The following is a 15,496-nucleotide window of genomic DNA, read 5'->3' on the forward strand; positions in this document are numbered from 1 at the left end:
CTTCATCACCGACACCAATGAAAATGACAAGGACTACTCCGCTTCTACCTACTGCTTCATGGCACGCGGTGCCAAGGTAAACACACGCACTACTCACTATCAAACATCTAATGACGATGACTCTGATTGTGGTTCAAAACCCAGCTACAAAACACTTGCTAAAATTGCAACTGAACAACAGAAAGCTATGGAATATATTCAAAAACTGTTAGACAGAAGCGATGATCTGTTAGGTGCTGAAATGACTCGATCTGAATCCTTAATTGAAGACATAAAAAATCTTCACGTTAAGTATCAGGAACTTGAAAGTCGTCATGAAACTCTCTCAACAACTCATGAAAAGCTTTCCTATGATTATCTTCAAAGGAAGCAAGATCTTGAGAAATTGAGAGCGGCTCACGAAGATCTTCAAAAGGAAAGCGAGTCACTTCGCGCCAAACAGATCAGTTCCACTCAGGAAGGATTTGAACCACCATGTCTTAAATGCATTGAGTGTGATAATGCTACTTCTGTTGTTGGATGTTCTACTGCTACTGCTGTTGCAATATCTTCAACTGTTGATGTGGTAACTAACCCCTCTGCTGAGGATACCACCGCTATTGCTGATGAGAATGCTAGGTTGAAGACATTGCTTGAAACAGGGATGTACAAAAGTCTTAAAGGGCATCAGACACTATGTGATGTCCTCAAAAAGCAGATTCTGAACCGAAACCCGAGGAAAGAGGGTGTTGGGTTCGTAAGGAAAATGAATGCTGATGGCTCTTACTGGAAACCTGAGCAGTACCCCAAAACCATGTGGGTTGCTGCAAAGGAACCTTCAGTAGATCCATCAAATCTATCTGGCTTCACTTGTGCTAACCCCATTATCATTGATGAATCCTTTGATGCAAACTATAAATTGTTTAAGAATCAGAATGGTGAAGTGTTTGCCAGGTACATTGGTACTAACTGCAGGAATGGACCGCCTATGAAGAAGATCTGGGTTCCGAAAAGGTGTCTGGAGAATCTTTCTGTGAATGTCATCATGACACCTCACGTGAAGAAGACAAACCTCAGACCAAAGGCTTCATACAGATAAAGGACTCACCTGAGTCGCACTAATGCAAATGCTTTGCAGGGAAACCATACTCAGGTATATGAATATGAGAGCGGTTCATCAAACCGCCAGGTTCATAAGACCAAGAACTATTCTGCTTATTCTTATGAGTACTATTTTCCGCCTGCAAGACTGTTTGCTAGGGCTCCAAAGCCAAAATTCTCAGATGCTGCACTTAGACTTATTTCTTCTAAGCCACCCTTGAAGATGTGGGTGGCTAAGAAAGCTTAACTCTCTTTTGCACGGAAAGGTCTCCAGCAGAAAACCAAAATCGTCTAACGCTATTGCTGGGGACCTTAAACATCTTGTAGGGCGCAAGATCAAATGTCCGAATGGTCTTACTATGTACTTTGTTCCTGAATCGCTTGCTACTCTCCCTATTAGTCCTAATCTGGATCTAAGCTTTCATAACCCATTGGTTCGACAAATGTTTTTGCTTCACAATGCTCTTGGTGAAGCCTATCCCCCTAACTGCACTGTAGGGTACGATACCAGCGTCTTCAGAATGGATTATTGATAGTGGGTGTACAAATCACATGACTGGCAAAAGAAGCCTTCTTATGGACTCAACCTTACGTCCATCCAACAAGAGCCACATCACATTTGCTGACACTAGTAAAAGTAAGGTATTGGGTCTAGGTAGAGTTGCAATCTCAAGGGATCAACACATGGATAAGGTCATTCTTGTTGAATCCCTTGGCTTCAACTTAATGTCTGTCTCAATTCTTTGCGATTTGAACATGATCGTAATATTTGGAAAATATCGTTGCCTTGTATTAATGGAATCTGACAAGTCTCTAGTATTTGAAGGGTATCGAAAAGATGATTTGTACGTGGTAGATTTCTCAGCAGGACCACAGCTTGCCGTATGTCTTCTAGCAAAAGCTTCAGAATGATGGCTCTGGCATCGGAGGCTTGGGCATGCTGGCATGAGGAACCTCCACACCCTGGCAAAGAAGAAGCATGTCATAGGCATCGAGGGCGTCAAGTTCAAGAAAGATCACTTATGCGGTGCCTGTGAGGCAGGAAAGATGACGAGGGCCAAACATCCCTCGAAAACAATCATGACCACTACTCGACCCTTCGAACTGCTTCACATGGATCTTTTCGGTCCCACTCATTACTCAACTCTTACTACTACTGCTTGTCTCTACGGCTTTGTCATTGTTGATGATTATTCTAGATATACTTGGGTGCACATAATCCTTTACAAGACTGAAGTGCAGGATGTCTTCAGACGCTTCGCCAATCGAGCTATGAACAATTATGGCACCAAGATAAAGCACATTAGAAGTGACAATGGCACTAAATTCAAGAACACAGGACTTGATACATATCTTGATACCTTAGGCATCACACATGAATTCTCGGCCCCGTACACGCCACAGCAGAATGGCGTCGTCGAACGCAAGAACAGAACACTCATTGAGATGGCCAGAACGATGCTAGATGAATACAAGACTCCAAGAAAATTCTGGCCTGAAGCCATTGATACTGCATGCCATACAATCAATCGTGTTTATCTTCACAAGCTTCTAAACAAGACATCTTATGAGCTCCTTACCGGCAAGAAGCCAAATGTCAGTTACTTCAGAGTATTTGGCGCCAGGTGCTGGATCAAGGACCCACATCACACCTCAAAGTTTGCACCAAAAGCACATGAAGGTTTTATGCTTGGATATGGAAAGGATTCGCACTCCTACAGAGTCTTCAATCTCTTTCATTACAAAGTGGTTGAAACAGTGGATGTGCGGTTTGATGAGACCAACGGTTCACAAAGAGAGTAACTGCCAAATGTGCTAGATGAAGTTCCATCCAGTGAATCAATCAAGCTAATGGGAACTAGAGAAATTATACCTTCTGAAGCTCATCCTGAAGATGAACTTATCATCTCAGCACCTGATCAACATGAAGACAATGCTCAGCCTGAAGACATTCCTTCCAACAACGACAATGATCAGCAAGAGCAAAATCTTCGCCCTGTACATCCTCGCGTTGCCAATGAAGTGCAGATTGAAAGAATTATTGGTAGCATCAATGCACCCGGTCCACTCACTCGTTCAAGGGCAACTCAGCTAGCAAATTTCTGTGGGCACTTCGCATTCGTCTCAATAACAGAACCCAAGAAAGTTGAAGAAGCCTTCATGGAACCTGAATGGATTCAAGCTATGCAAGAAGAGCTTCAACAGTTTGAGCTGAATTATGTATGGGAACTGGTTAAGCGTCCTGATCCACGGAAGCACAATATAATAGGCACCAAATGGATATACCGCAACAAGCAAGATGAGCATGGTCAAGTTGTCAGAAACAAAGCTCGTCTCATTGCTCAAGGATATACTCAAGTGGAAGGCATTGACTTTGATGAAACATTTGCTCCTGTGGCTAGACTTGAATCCATACGCATACTGCTGGCCTATGCAAATCATCATAACATACTTCTATATCAAATGGATGTGAAGAGTGCTTTTCTCAATGGCAAGATTGAAGAAGAAGTGTATGTTGCACAACCGCCTGGCTTTGAAGATCCAAAACATCCTGACATGGTATACAAGCTCAACAAGGCACTGTATGGCCTCAAACAAGCCCCTCGGCCCTGGTATGACACACTCAAATACTTCCTGAAGAGCAAAGGCTTCATACCTGGTTCCCTAGACCCCACTCTCTTCACGAAGACATATGATGGTGAATTGTTTGTGTGCCAAATATATGTGGATGACATTATCTTCAGCTGCACCAATCAGAAGTACAGTGAAGAGTTTGGATATCTGATGCAAGAGCAATATCAGATGTCCATGATGGGAGAGCTAAAGTTCTTCCTCGGTCTTCAAATACGACAACAACGCAACGACATCTTCATATCTCAAGAAAAGTATCTCAAAGATTGCCTGAAGAAGTTTGGTATGCAAGACTGCAAAGGCTTCACAACACCAATGCCAGCCAAACATCATCTGGGTCCTGACGACAAGGGTAAAGAGTTCGATCAAAAGGTATACCGCTCCATGATTGGTTCTTTACTTTATTTGTGTGCATCTAGGCCAGATATTATGCTTAGTGTTTGCATGTGTGCTCGATTTCAAGCGGCACCAAAGGAGTCGCATCACTTAGCTGTGAAGCGAATTCTTAGATATTTGGCTCACACCCCAACTCTAGGATTATGGTATCCAAAGGGCTCAGAGTTTGATCTGGTTGGATTCTCGGATGCTGATTATGCTGGTGACAAAGTTGATCGCAAGTCTACATCAGGGACATGTCACTTTCTGGGACGATCACTTGTATGTTGGTCTTCAAAGAAGCAGAACTGTGTATCTCTCTCCACTGCGGAATCTGAATACATTGCTGCTGGATCTTGCTGCGCTCAGCTTCTGTGGATGAAGCAAACACTCAAGGACTATGGCATTCATCTAAATCAAGTGCCACTCTACTACGACGACGAAAGCGCCATCAAGATTGCCAACAACCCAGTTCAGCACTCGAAGACAAAGAACATTGAAATTCGTCATCACTTTCTCAGAGATCATGTTGTGAAGGAAGATATTGATATCATACATGTCAACACTGAAGAGCAATTGGCAGATATCTTCACCAAGCCCTTGGATGAGAAGAGATTTTGCAAGTTACGGTGTGATCTAAATATCCTGGAATCCTCAAATGTCCTGTGATCAGGCACACATCCTAACCCTTATGCATATTGATGACTTAGATGTGCAAAACACGAAATAAAGTATATCTTCAATCAATGAAGACATACATTCTAAGTGTGAATACATTAATGTGGAGTTTGGCTTCGGAGCGCCACGATAATTGTGCGTCGTGTCTGGGTCTAATACTTCCTATACGGTGGGTAACGCCACCACCAATTGTTCTGTTTGAATTGTTTCACTCATGGCGTTATATTTGCTATGTCTTCACATTTGGTTTGGCTTCAATCTCAACATATCTTCGTGATTATCTTCACTATGTTGATTATATATATAATGCTAGTGTTTTGTCCTCTATAGCATTCACTTATAGCTATGTCTTCTTGTTGAATCTTTTGAACTAAGTGAATGTGATCGGACCCTAACCTCTCTATGCTTTCTATCTCAAATTCTATCTCTCCAAATCATATGCATTCTATTGAAACTGTCGAATGTCTTCTCTGCGTCCCTGTCAGCAGAAGATACAGAGACAACCATTAAGTCCGTTTTCAATGCTCATTCCTCCACATGAAACCCAGAGAAGTAGGAATGACCACCCGACAATCCAGGCATGCGTGGGACGTGGAACAAACCCCAAAATTCCGCATAATGGCCACGTGTTCCTCAGATGCGAATCGCCAGGGGCACCTGTGTAATAACGCAGTGCCGCCCCTGTACCTATAAATACACACTTCACAACAGTCATTATCTCTTCTTCCACTCTCGCACGAACCCTAGCGCCACCGCTAGCCCTCGATGACGCTGGCGACGACGCGCTTCGCTGCCGCAACCTCTCTGACGCCGTCTTCACGCCGACCGCGGACATCGTCCTCTCCGCTGTCGCCGTAGGTGTCCTCCGTCGCCAAGTTAGGGCACGGAAGATCGAACTGCTCGGCCTCATCTTCCACTCCGTCTAGCAGTTCTTAGTGTGGTAAATAAAACTTCCTTTTTACAGCACCATTGATCCTATGGTTTTGTCACTTTCTACCACAAGCAGTTTCTATTCACACAAGTTAGATCTCTCTCATACTGCATCTCATAAACATGCCTAGTATATTCACTTATGCTTCACAAAGTAGTTAGATTCCTCACTTGTACTGATCTGTGGATTCATACAAATCTAGAACCAACTCCTTATCTATGAGTGAATGTCTTCGCACGATGAGGTCAATGTCTTCTAAACTGATTTATCTTCAAAATCTTCTGAGAATGCATATGACCTCTTCCCCTTCCCTCGCACCTTAATGCTGTCACAGGTACATGTCCGTGGGAGAATCCTTTGGTTCTCATAGTCTGCATTCATTTGCAGAATTCTTACAGCATCACATAAATTCTCCCGAAGCCAGTTCCTGTTTGTCCAGCAAGCGAAAACCTTTGAAGCCTTTGAGCGTGTTGAAACCTTTCAGTTTAAAGTTTATGGCTTCAGAGAAATCAGCAAGGAAGGGTGGCAGAAAGCGTCGTGGAGAAACATCCAGAGATCTGCCAGATGACCTCTCAGAACTGTACAAGAGAGATCCTGGAGAGGATTACAATCAACGCAAGACCCGAATCCAATGGATTCAAAGATATTGGGCAGAACAATGGTTCAAATACCGATTTGTAACCCAGGAATATGTTGAGAAAAACGCCATCAAGAGACCGTGGGGGGACATCCTATACAAAAATCTTCAACCCAGGTCCAGAGATGAAGCCATTGATCAGGGCTTCTATCCCTGCATGGTCCGTGGGCCATAGCCTGCTGATGCACACCCATCGTCACTACTATGGTGTCGTGACGACAATCTGTTCAAGCGCAACTTCCAGTTTGCCCAGAACTCAACGAAGCAGAACAAGAAGACTTTGGGGTTAGATTTCAACCCTGGTCCCTCTGCTCCCCGTGCCGATGGAACTCGCGAAGCAGAACCCAATGTCATCGGTCCTTTCTACAACCTTGAAGGCCTCATCACCCATATCTTGGTTCAAAGGACTGCAGTGAATGAGCCTGCAGCTGACGCTGAATCAGATGAAGCGCCTGCAGCGCAGAAGCCAACCAAGTTGAAGAAGCCTGAAGCTTCAAAGCCTGCCCCTTCACCAAAAATCTCAAGGGCAAAGCCACTGGCAACTGCACCTCCTGAAGACAGTATGCAGTCCGAAGATTTATCACGCATCTCCAAGCCCCAGAAGGTCAAGATGCCTCTGCCACACACCGGCCAAGAGCTAACAGCTGCTGCCATTCTGCGCAATGATGCCATTGATCTGTCAAGTGATGAAGATCTTGCCGATGACGCTCTTGAGCAACTCATCAAGAGCAAAGAAGAAGCAGAAATCTTCAATGATCTGCCTCTCTTTGATGTAACCATCATCCACAACTTCATTGACGAGTGGTTTGACACGCCAAATATCAGCTTTGAAGATCTGCAACTACCCATTGGCCTCAGTGTCGCCTTCCAAGGCGCCATTGCTTCAGAGCTAGCTGTCGCCCAGCGCATTGTTGAACTGAAGCAAAAGATTTACTATGAAAAGGCTCAGTTCAAGAAGCATATGGCCAAGCTCAGCGTGCAAGAAGTGAAGAACTTCAAGAGTACGATGCACGATCTCAAGGAAGCCTTTGTAAAGAAACATGCAGAAGCTCAGGGTTCGCGTGAGCGCATGAAGGTTCTGGCTGAAAGATGTGTGCAAGCCTACAATGAGGCTGAGAAGCGCAAGGCCCTGGGGCGTCCTGGCATCGACCCCAGGATGGCCACAAAGAAGAAGAAGAAGCCCGCTACGGCTGAACCCGACGCACCAAGGCAGGAAGCAGTTCCTATTGTCTTCCCAACTAAAATGACTGGCTCGAAGCCAAAAAGCCGGTCAACTGCTTCAGAGCTCAAGAAGACATGGACTGCTGAGGCTGAAGCCAGGAAGAGGAAACATCCTGAAGCCTCTCCTACTGCCCCCTCCAAGAAGAAGAGGAAGACCAAGAAAGATCGGGCTGCTCCCACAGAGCCTTTGATAGTTGAACCCATTTCTATGGTCTATCCTGACGCTGAACGCCAACTGACAGTCCATGAGCCTACTTTCACAGAGGCTCATGAAGCTGAAGACTTTCCAGCAGCTGATCCCATCGCTGCTGAAGACATTGGTCAACATAACCATGTAGAAGATGGTGCAGTCCTTCCTCAGCTCGAGAACAGCGAACTCATCAGCATTGGTCGTCCACTGACGCCAATTGCACAGGATGCTTCATGGGCGGATCGCCCACAAGAGGAAGAAGACTTTGAGGCCCAGCGAACTCCAACTACACAGGCGTCGCTTGCGTTGCGCAGGCTTTGCAAAGGTCCAAGGCCTCAAGTCTCTACTGAAGACAATCCGGCTGCATCAGCCGCGGAAGAAGAAGTCCCACAAGTTCCCACTCCCCTGTCCAACCAAGAAGCAGTTCTCAAGGAGAACGTGCTTGTGACCGACCCTCCAGCTCGTCAAGTGGAGGATGAAAATCTTGAAGCTGCCACCACCACCACCAATGAAGCCACTGCTAATGTGGAGCCCTCCCCAACGGAAGAAGAAGACAGTGAAGCCACTGATCCCATCACTTCTGTTCCTGAGTCTGCTGTCGGTCCTCAGTTCGACTATCATGTTGAGCACAGGCCTCAGGTAGAGAAGCCAATCCCAAGATTGCCAAGGTTCCCAGGTCCTGCATCAGCACCTGGCTCCTTCAATATCAATGGCTTCAGAGCAGACAACACATTCTTCGATAGCTCCAGGAACCCCTACTCAAGGGAAAGGATATCATATGATCGGTTCTGGAGCTATCCGCAGCGAAGCTATTACTCATGCATTCTTTACAACCAAGGTCGCATCTTCCCACGCAAGCACCTTGACATTGAAGCTATAGCTGGTCTGCCCTGTCTGGAAGAAGCTCTGGATTGCTTCAAGGAAGTTGGACTGCTTCCATTCGTTACTAACCAAGAGCATTGGAATGAAGAGTTGATGCTCCAATTCTATGCCACACTTCATATCCGCGGGTATAGCAGAGATCCGAAGACTTGGGTCCTGGAGTGGATGACTGGAAATGTTCATCATGAAGCCAAAGCCTTTGACATCATTGAGCTCACTGGTTTTTCCACTCCTGGCGATCTCTACGAGCATGGCTGTCAGCTGCATAGTGAAGCTATTAAGAGCATCTTTCAGAAGCCTGAACCTGATATGAGTCAGATGCTCAGCATGATGAAGCCATTGCCCCAAGATGCTGCTTATCCCAGGGAGTTCTTCGTTGAAGACCTTGAGTATTTGCCAAGAACCATTTATCACATCATCAGGCGAACTCTCTGGCCCATCAAAGGGCACTCTCCACATGCCAAGCTTGAAGGTACAATGAAGACTTTGGTCTTCTATATTCTTCATGGAAAATGCTTTAATGCACAGGACTTCTTCATTCGCCAACTTGCTGCATCAGGCTCTGATCTGTTTGGCTTGAAGTTCTACGCCCCATGGGTAATGCAGCTAATCAAACTTCACTCTGATATCTCATATCAGCCATCTGCTCGCAATCATCGGATTTTTCTGCCTGATGTGGATATCTCTATTGAATCCATCTATCCTGAGCCTGCCAAGGAACCTCTAAGTCTTCAGAATGCAGAGCATCAGAGTTTCTCTTAGAACATTGAAGGAGTTGAAGCAGTCACTCGTGTGTATCCTTTGGCTGGCACTACACGTGCACCACACCCTGCTTCCACTGAAGCCACTGATAGTACAACTGCTCCACGACCCAAGAAGCGCACTCGTGTTCTCAACGACCGAGAGCTTCTTGTGGCTCTTCATCAGAAACAGGATAGGCATCATGACTGGTTGAAGCGTCAGATGCAAAGCCTCTTGGTGGATATTAATCGCATTCGCAATCTTGCCACCAAGAATGCTTTCGTTGCCCATGAAACCTCTCGCTGCACATGGAAAGGGCTAACGCTGATGTGTTCTGAAGATGATCTTCAAGAGGATGGCTTCACTGAGCGATTCAAGTTTGACTCCACACCTCCTCGAAGGGCTGTGCTGTGAAGAACTCCATCCCTTGAAGACTCTGAATTATCTTCCTTTGCTGCAACTGTGACTGCCAGAGTTATTGAGGATCAAGACGATGCTACTTCACCGACACCTCCTTCAGCACACTTCAACTCTGCTCCAAGCTCTTCAGCACCGCCAAACACCACCAACGACCCTGCTACTTCACCTACTCCTCATGGGAATGAGTAGATGCTCTATGTCTTCAAACCTTTTTGGTCCTCACTGACAAAAGGGGGAGAAGCATATGAGGTTGATAGTCTTCAAGCGGGTCCATATGGGCGGGTGCTTTATATTCTGCTTCATGCTTACAACTCTCGTTTTGCTACATTTGGTTCTTTGAGTTGTAACACTTAAACTCGATGGTCGTTTGCTACTTATCTGCCACCTTGTTTTGCGATGATAAATTCCGCATGTGCGACGATAAATTTCGCACTTAGATCATTCTGCAGACATCCATTTTCCATTATGCATGTCATTATCTTCATATACTTTCACATGCATAGTGGATTGTCATCATAAGTTGAAGTGGATCTCCACAAGTACAACCTGCCATGTGCATTTGCATTCCAAAAGCAAATTACTTATATGCACATCTTCAGGGGAGCCCTTGCAACTTATGAAGACAATTCCTTATCCTTTACAATTTCACAGACTATATTCCCCGTTGAAAACTTCAACTAGTTTGTCATCAATCACCAAAAAGGGGGAGATTGTAAGTGCATCTAGTGCCACCCCTAGTTGGTTTTGGAGTATTGACGACAAACCTAGTTGAGGGACTCATGTGTTTGTGAGAGTTGCAGGATAACACAGGTAGAAGTCCCTCATTGATTCGGTTTTCCTACCAGAGATGACCCCTAAAAATGTATGAAGACATTGAAGTCAAAGATGGTATATGAAGATATTCACATTGAAGACTATGACAAGAGAAGACACCACATGAAGCCTATGGAGCTCGAAGACTTAGATCTTTTGTAGTTCTCTTTCTTTTGTGTTGAGTCATAGGAACCACCGTACTGTTAAGTGGGGTCCAAGAGAACCAGTCAGAATGACTGAAGTGATGCTTAAACAAAACCTATGTCTTCGAGTGAAGACTATGAGAGCGAATCTTGTCCAGAGTCGGACAAGTCAGCTTTGCTTGCAGCCCAAGTAAAGTTGTCGTGTGAGTTTGAAATCTGACCGTTGGAACATGAGGCTGCTCCTTAGTGACACAGGGTCATTTCGGACAAATCAGGTCGGGTTACCAAGTGGCTATAAATAGCCCACCCCCTACAACCATAAACTGTGGCTGCTCAGATTCAGAGTACGGCTTTTGTCGTTTGAGAGCAACCCACCTTGAAGCCTTTGAGAGAGAATTCCTTGCGAGGATAAAGCCCTAACCACCCAGAGCCAAAGAGAATTAGGCATCACTTAAGTCTTCTTGTCTGTGTGATCTGAAGACTTATTACACTTGAGGACTGTGCATCCTTCAGCCGGTTAGGCGTCGCGTTCTGAGCATCCAAGAGACATTGTGGATTGCTGGTGAACGAAGTCTGTGAAGGTTTGGGAGTCTACCTTGAAGACTTACCAGAGTAATTGGGCGAGGTCTGTGTGACCGTAGCTCAAGGGGAATACGGTGAGGACTGGGTGTCCTGAGCTGCGTGTTCAGGACTGGGTGTCCGGGACTGTGTGTCCTAAGGTTTAAATACCTAGCCGCCCTAACCAGATGTACAGTTCTCACAGCAACTGGAACTGGTCCAACAAATCATTGTCTTCAACGAGTCACTGGTTTCATCTTCCCTTCCTTTTACTTACTGTTACTCCTTGTGAAGTCATTGTATGTTTGCACTATCTTTTGTCTTCACTGAGTGACTGCGTGTTCTGTCTGGCTTCACAATATCTTCCTACCTGATCCTTACTACATTGCTGCTATTAGTCATTGTGCTTTCACTCTATTGAATACTTGACTATGGCTTGCCTAGTGTAGTTTACCTTCCGCTGTAGGGTATTAGGTTTATTTCTATCGTTTGTCTTCATAACTCCCACGTTTTGAAGACTTCCATAAAAATCGCCTATTCACCCCCCCTCTAGTCGATATAACGCACTTTCAAATAGCTCCAAGAACCCCTACTCCAGGGAAAGAATATCTTCTGATCGGTTCTGGAGCTACCCGCAGCGAAGCTATTACTCCTACATTCTGTACAATCAAGGTCGCATCTTCCCACATATGCGTCTTGACACCGAAGCAATAGCTGGTTTGCCCTGTTTGGAAGAAGCACTGGATTGCTTCAAAGAGGTTGGATTGTTGCCTTTCATCACCGACCAAGAGCACTGGAACGAAGAGTTGCTGCTCCAATTTTATGCCACACTTCACATCTGTCAGGACCCCGACTCGATGTCACATCGATCTAGCCGGTAACACCTCATATCACTTTGCGGCCTCACGCACGGTATCCCCACGGGTGTCGCCTTACCTTTGCCCGAGACCGTTTGCGCCTTTTGGCTCACGTATATGATAGTGTCGCTAGCATCCATATGATAAGGAGCCCGGGCTGACATGACTAGTCGTAAACCCAAAGTGGCACAGACTTACAGGGACAGGCATCCATGACCCAGCTTCGAACGTGTCGGTCATCAGCAAGTGGGTCCGGGCTGTAGCACTGGGCTAGCAGGACTCCGATAAACTGGGCTGTAGCGGGCTAACAGGACTCCGGTACTCAATGCGTGACATTTCCCCGAAGGGACAGACACCGGAACGAAGAAGGACACATGCCGGCCAGCCTAAGTGTTCCAGAGCAGTAGCAAGCTACCATGGCTCAGCGGTAACACTAGGAGACATTTCCCGATAAGAGAGGCTACCAAAGATAAACAACTAGATAGTCAGATCCCACACATACCAAGCATTTCAATCATACACACAATATGCTCGATATGTGCAAATACAACAAGGCATCACAACATGACTCTATGACACAAGTACTTTATTTAAGGCTCAGAGAGCCATACATAACATACACAAAGGTACGGGTCTCACGACCCAGCATTCAAGTCATACAGTCATACAAACCAGCAGCGGAAGTAACTTGTCTGAGTACAGACAACTAGTAAAATAAAAGAGGCTTGGAAAGCCTAGCTATACTACGTGGTCCTTCACAAGCTCAGGATCACCACCTGGGCCTTTAGCCTACTCGTTGATGTCAACGTCTACGTAGAACCCATCAGAAGGGGTTGCAGCGTCTTCTGTAAAAATGTAAATTATAGCAACATGAGTACAAAGGTACTCAGCAAGACTTACATCAGATCCTACATACATGCATATTATCAAGAAGGGTTGGTGGAGTTATTGCAGCAAGCCAGCTTTGACTCTTGGCTAGGCTAACCTACGAGACTCCAACTTGAAATGGTTTTGCGTACACGAGTCCACTACTCACCACTTCAATACACTACCGAGGATCCACCTCCGTCTTCCTACGGAAGAGCCATCCTCGGCACTCACACTTATCTTGAGGCTTTTAGTAGTTTCCATTTACTTGTCTATGAACTATATAGGCAACCAAGTAGTCCTTTACCGCGGACGCGGCTATTCGAATAGATCATGATAACCCTGCAGGGGTGTACTTCTTCATACATGTTTCCACCACTTAGCGTCTGCACACGACATGTGCTCGGCAGACTTCAAGCGAAAGCCGACGTGGGTGTAGACCACGACCTACCTAAACACTTAAGCCTCTAGTCCAAGTTTATCGCCTATCCAGGTTCCATCCGCAGGGAGTCCGGCCGAGGTTTCCCATACGGCCCCGAACGATGTGAACAGGGTTCCCGAGATACCTAACGGGTATTCGGTACACTCGGCCACGTACCTACCGCATCACAGCCCACCCCTACGGTCAGCGCTGTCCACGGCCTCCAGTAGGCTACAAACACCAGAAACTACTTGCAACTCCTGGACAGAGAGCTAGGGTGAATAAGAAGTCGAGCGGGGTCATATTTCAGGGCCCAATGCATGGTAGTAGCTGTATCTTAAATCACACATACAGATCTCAGTGCTTAGGGTCGGCTTCAATGAAACAACCCACCATGTACTCCTACATGGCCTCTCATCGATACCTTTACCAAATCGTGTTCACCACACCACTCTCATTACCGACATAATCATTTCACTCTAGCCCATCACCCAGATGAACCAGACCTGACACGACTCTAAGCATAGCAGGCATAGCAAGGTAGGAACAACACATACATATGGCTCAATCAACTCCTACACATGCTAGTGGGTTTCATCTAGTTACTGTGGCAATGACAGGTCATGCAGAAGAAATGGGTTCAACTACCGTAGCACACAGCAGTTTGAAACGCGTTGTCTTAATGCAGTAAAAGAGAGCAGGAGCGAGAAGATGGGATTGTATCGATATGATCAAATGGTTGGTTGCTTGCCTGATGGTTCGATGCACTGATACGGTTCTTCGTTAGGGTAATCACGGTACTCCTCGGGGACAGAACCTGTCGCAAGGGACACCGATACACAACCATCACCAAACAATGTGCAACAATATGATGCATGCATGAAACATGGCAATATGAGTGTGTTGGGCTAATGCAACTAAAACCAGGAGGGTTTGAACCAATTTGAATCAAAGATTCAAATTTCAAACTCAAACATGGCCTTTTAAAGTGCTTTTCCTTGTTCTGCATTAAACATCAGGTTAACTTGTTTAATCATGCATGAAAATAGTACAGATGAATAGATTGGATTTTTCTGATCATTTTTCATATATAATTTGTCTGATTTGGAGTTACAGAATAAAAGTTATGAATTTTTGAAGTTTAAATTATATTCTGGAATTTCCTATATTAGAATAATTCCAGAAAATCATTATTGCGTCAGCCTGACGTCAGTGTGACGTCAGCAGGTCAACGGAACACGTCAGGGTCAAACCTGACAGTGGGTCCCGCATGTCAGGGTGATTATTTTAATTAAAGTTTAATTAAAACTAAACCTGTTTAATTAACAGGGCTGGGCCCCACCTGTCATTGACTCAGGGGAGTCAACCAGGGCCCACCCGTGGTTAAAGTCAATGCCAGCGGCGCCGGCGTTTAGCCGCCGGCGAGCCCGACGCGGCGGCGGGAGTGGTTTTGGCCGTTTCGGCCACCAAATGGGTCGCGGAGACCACCGGAGTGGAGCTGAGGACAAGCCGCAGCTCTTGGTGGAGTCCGTTGGGGTCGGGGGGGTCGGGGTGGCCGGAGTTGGCGCCGGCGACGACCTGGGCGGCCACCGGGGTTCGGCCGAAGATGAACTTGGTGCTAGAGGGGTCGGTGAGGCTCGGGGAGTGGCTAGCTAGGTGCTGCGGGACTCGGTGAGTAAGATGGACACCAGCTTGTGGCCGGAGGGTGGCCGGAAGCACGTCGGCGACGAGATCCGCGGCGGTGCGGGCGTGTGATCCTCGTGCGGTGGCTACACGGCTCGGGAATGAGAGAGGGAGGGTCGGAGGAGTAGCTAGGCTCACAGCGCTCCCGTAGAGGCCACCGGCGGGGTCGGGGACGAGCTGAGGCGGCGACGGCGTTGAAGGGGATCTCCGGCGACGGCGAGCTCGGGCGAGGTCGGTGCGGTGGTCTCGGGCCGCTCGAGCACACGGGGCTCGGCCAGCTCGATGAAGTGGACGGCGGCGAAGCTCCTGGACACGGTGGCACGGCGTGGGGTGGACGGAGGGCGTGGCTACGGCGAGGGGGTGGCGGC

The sequence above is a fragment of the Triticum dicoccoides genome, chromosome 2A (assembly GCF_002162155.2).
Source record: "Triticum dicoccoides isolate Atlit2015 ecotype Zavitan chromosome 2A, WEW_v2.0, whole genome shotgun sequence".
Lineage (NCBI taxonomy): Eukaryota > Viridiplantae > Streptophyta > Magnoliopsida > Poales > Poaceae > Triticum > Triticum dicoccoides.